At 36.8% G+C, this 3,898-nt stretch overlaps 1 non-coding gene across 1 annotated transcript; it reads left to right on the top strand.

Annotated features, from left to right (window-relative positions):
- Positions 1-472: 472 nt before the first annotated feature.
- LOC130983986 (small nucleolar RNA R71) lies at positions 473-580 on the top strand. Its single transcript, XR_009087949.1, has one exon. It is a non-coding gene; the product is annotated as a small nucleolar RNA R71 (small nucleolar RNA).
- The last annotated feature ends 3,318 nt before the right edge of the window (positions 581-3,898 follow it).

The raw sequence follows: 3,898 nt of genomic DNA, 5'->3' as shown, positions 1-3,898 counted from the left end.
CTTGTTGAGGTCTCTGTTGATCCTTCCATGAGAGATTTGGATGATTTCTCCACGAAGGATTATAGGTGTTTCCATAGGGTTCTCCCATGTAATTCACCTCTTCCATTGAAGGGTTCTCAGGATCATAAGCTTCTTCTTTAGATAAAGCGTCCTTAGTACTGCCTGGTGCAGCTTGCATTCCAGACAGACTTTGAGAAATCATATTGACTTCCTGAGTCAATATTTTGTTCTGAGCCAATATGGCATTCAGAGTATCAATCTCAAGAACTCCTTTCTTCTGATTCGTCCCATTGTTCACAGGATTCCTTTCAGAAGTGTACATGAATTGGTTATTTGCAACCATTTCAATGAGTTCTTGAGCTTCTGCAGGCGTCTTCTTCAGATGAAGAGATCCTCCAGCAGAGCTGTCCAATGACATATTGGACAGTTCAGACAGACAATCATAGAAGATACCTATGATGCTCCATTCAGAAAGCATGTTAGAAGGACACTTTCTGATCAATTGTTTGTATCTTTCCCAAGCTTCATAGAGGGATTCACCTTCTTTTTGTCTGAAGGTTTGGACTTCCACTCTAAGCTTACTCAATTTTTGAGGTGGAAAGAACTTTGCCAAGAAGGCATTGACTAGCTTTTTCCAAGAGTTCAGGCTTTCTTTAGGTTGTGAGTCCAACCATATCCTAGCTCTGTCTCTTACAGCAAAAGGGAATAGCATAAGTTTGTAGACCTCAGGGTCAACCCCATTGGTCTTGACAGTGTCACAGATTTGCAAGAACTCAGCTAAAAACTGATGAGGATCTTCCAATGGAAGTCCATGGAACTTGCAATTCTGTTGCATTAGAGAAACTAATTGAGCCTTAAGCTCAAAGTTGTTTGCTCCAATGGCAGGGATAGAGATGCTTCTCCCATAGAAGTCGGGAGTAGGTGCAGTAAAGTCACCCAGCACCTTCCTTGCATTGTTGGCATTGTTATTGTTTTTGGCTGCCATGTCTTCTTCTTGTTTGAAGATTTCTGTTAGGTCCTCTACAGAGAGTTGTGCTTTAGCTTCTCTTAGCTTTTGCTTCAAGGTCCTTTCAGGTTCAGGGTCAGCCTCAACAAGAATGCTTTTGTCTTTGTTCCTGCTCATATGAAAGAGAAAAAAACAAGAAAGTATGGAATCCTCTATGTCATAGTATAGAGATTCCTTGAGGTGTCAGAGGAAAAGAAGAATAGGAGGAGAGGTAGAAGAATTTGAACTTATCAAGAAAGACAGAGTTCGAATTGTGCATTGAGGAGGAGTGTTAGTCCATAAATAGAAGGATATGAGAAGAGGGGAAGAAATTTTCGAAAATAAATTAAAAGATTTTAAAAACATTTTGAAAAATTGAAGAATGATTTTCGAAAAATATGATTGGGAAAGAAATAAAGTGATTTTTGAAAAAGACTTTGAAATTAGAAATCAAAAAGATATGATTGAAAACTATTTTTAAAAAAATTATGATAAAAAGATATAATTGAAAAGATATAGTTTTAAAAAGATATGATTGAGAAGATATGATTTGAAAAACAATTTAAAAAGATTTGATTTTGAAAATTAATGACTTGGCTAACAAGAAATTTAAAAGATATGATTCAGACATTAAACCTTTCTCAACAAAAAAGGCAACATACTTGAAATGTTGAATCAAATCATTAATTTTTAGCAAGTATTTTTGAAAATAGAAAGAAATTGATTTTGAAAATATATGATTTAAAAGATATGATTTGAAAAAGATTTGATTTTGAAAAATTTCGAAAACTTGAAAAAATTTGAATTAAAAACAAAATCTTCCCTCTTGTGCCATCCTGGCGTTAAACGCCCAGAATGGTATCCATTCTGGCGTTTAACGCCCAAAACTCACCCCTTTTGGGCGTTAAACGCCCAGCCAGGCACCCTGGCTGGCGTTTAAACGCCAGTTTTCCTTTCTCACTGGGCGTTTTGAATGCCCAGCTTTTTCTGTGTAATCCCTCTACTGTATGTTCTGAATCTTCAATTCTCTGTATTATTGACTTGAAAAGACACAAATTAAAAATTTTTGGATTTTTAATAATGAGGAATAATCAAAATGAAACTAAGATCAAATAAACAATGCATGCAAGACACCAAACTTAGAAGTTTGTATACTATTGGCACTAACAAATTGAGAATGCATATGAGAAACAACAAAACACTCAAGACAAGAGAATTTAAAGATCAGAGCAAGGAAATCATCAAGAACAACTTGAAGATCAATGAAGACACATGATTGAATTCGAAAAAATGCAAGAAGAATAGAAACATGCAATTGACACCAAACTTAAAATGAGACACTAGACTCAACAAGAAACATAAAATATTTTTGGTTTTAAGATTTTATAATTCTTTTTGGATTTTTTTGAAAATTGAGTGAAAAAGAAAATAAGGATATCAAAATTCTTAATGAGAATTCCAGGAATCATGCAATGTTAGTCTAAAGCTTTAGTCTAAAGAAATTAGACATGGCTAGCCAAGCTTCAGGAGGACATTACATTCAAGAGCTAAATTGATGAGAATCAATCAGCTTTGGGGATGATAAGAACATCATCTTGAAACACTAGAATTCATTATTAAGAACTCTGAAGAAAAATACCTAAGCTAAGCAACAAGATGAACCGTCAGTTGTCCAAACTCAAACAATCCCCGGCAACGGCGCCAAAAACTTAGTGCACGAAATTGTGATCATCAATGGTGCCATCAACATGGTACGCTCAATTGCAATCTCAACTCTTTATCACAACTTCGCACAACTAACCAGCAAGTGCACTGGGTCATCCAAGTAATAAACCTTACGCGAGTAAGGGTCGATCCCACGGAGATTGTTGGTATGAAGTAAGCTATGGTCATCTTGTAAATCTCAGTCAGGCGGATTCAAATGGTTATAGATGATTTATGAATAAAACATAAAATGAGGATAGAGATACTTATGTAATTCATTGGTGAGAATTTCATATAAGCGTATGGAGATGCTTTGTCCCTTTTGTCTCTCTGCTTTCCTACTGTCTTCATCCAATCCTTCTTACTCCTTTCCATGGCAAGCTGTATGTTGGGAATCACCGTTGTCAATGGCTATAGTCCTGTCCTCTCAGTGAAAATGTTCAACGCGCTCTATCACAGCACGGCTAATCATCTGTCGGTTCTCAATCAGGTTGGAATAGAATCCAGTGATTCTTTTGCGTCTGTCACTAACGCCCAGCCTTTAGGAGTTTGAAGCTCGTCACAGTCATTCAATCCTTGAATCCTACTCAGAATACCACAGACAAGGTTTAAACCTTCCGGATTCTCTTGAATGCCGCCATCAATTCTAGCTTATACCACGAAGATTTTGATTAAGGGATCCAAGAGATATCCACTCAATCTAAGGTAGAACGGAGGTGGTTGTCAGGCACGCGTTCATAGGTGAGAATAATGATGAGAGTCACGGATCATCACATTCATCAAGTTGAGGAACAAGTGATATCTTAGAACAAGAATAAGCCAAATTGAATAGAAGAACAATAGTAATTGCATTAATACTTGAGGTACAGCAGAGCTCCACACCTTGATCTATGGTGTGTAGAAACTCCACCGTTGAAAATACATAAGAACAAGGTCTAGGCATGGCCAAATGGCCAGCCTCTCAATGATCTAAGAACTAGACATCCAAAGATGATCCTAAGATCTAAAGTGATCAAAAGATCTAAAAATGATCCAAAGATGAAAATACAATAGCAAAAGGTCCTATTTGTAGAGAACTAGTAGCTTAGGGTTTACAAAGATGAGTAAATGACATAAAAATCCACTTTCGGGCCCACTTGGTGTGTGCTTGGGCTAAGCATTGAAGCTTTCATGTGTAGAGACTTTTCTTGGAGTTAAACGCCAGCTTTT

The sequence above is a fragment of the Arachis stenosperma genome, chromosome 5 (genome assembly GCF_014773155.1).
Source record: "Arachis stenosperma cultivar V10309 chromosome 5, arast.V10309.gnm1.PFL2, whole genome shotgun sequence".
NCBI classification, from domain to species: Eukaryota; Viridiplantae; Streptophyta; class Magnoliopsida; order Fabales; family Fabaceae; genus Arachis; species Arachis stenosperma.
This window is presented reverse-complemented; position numbering and strand designations above follow the sequence as displayed.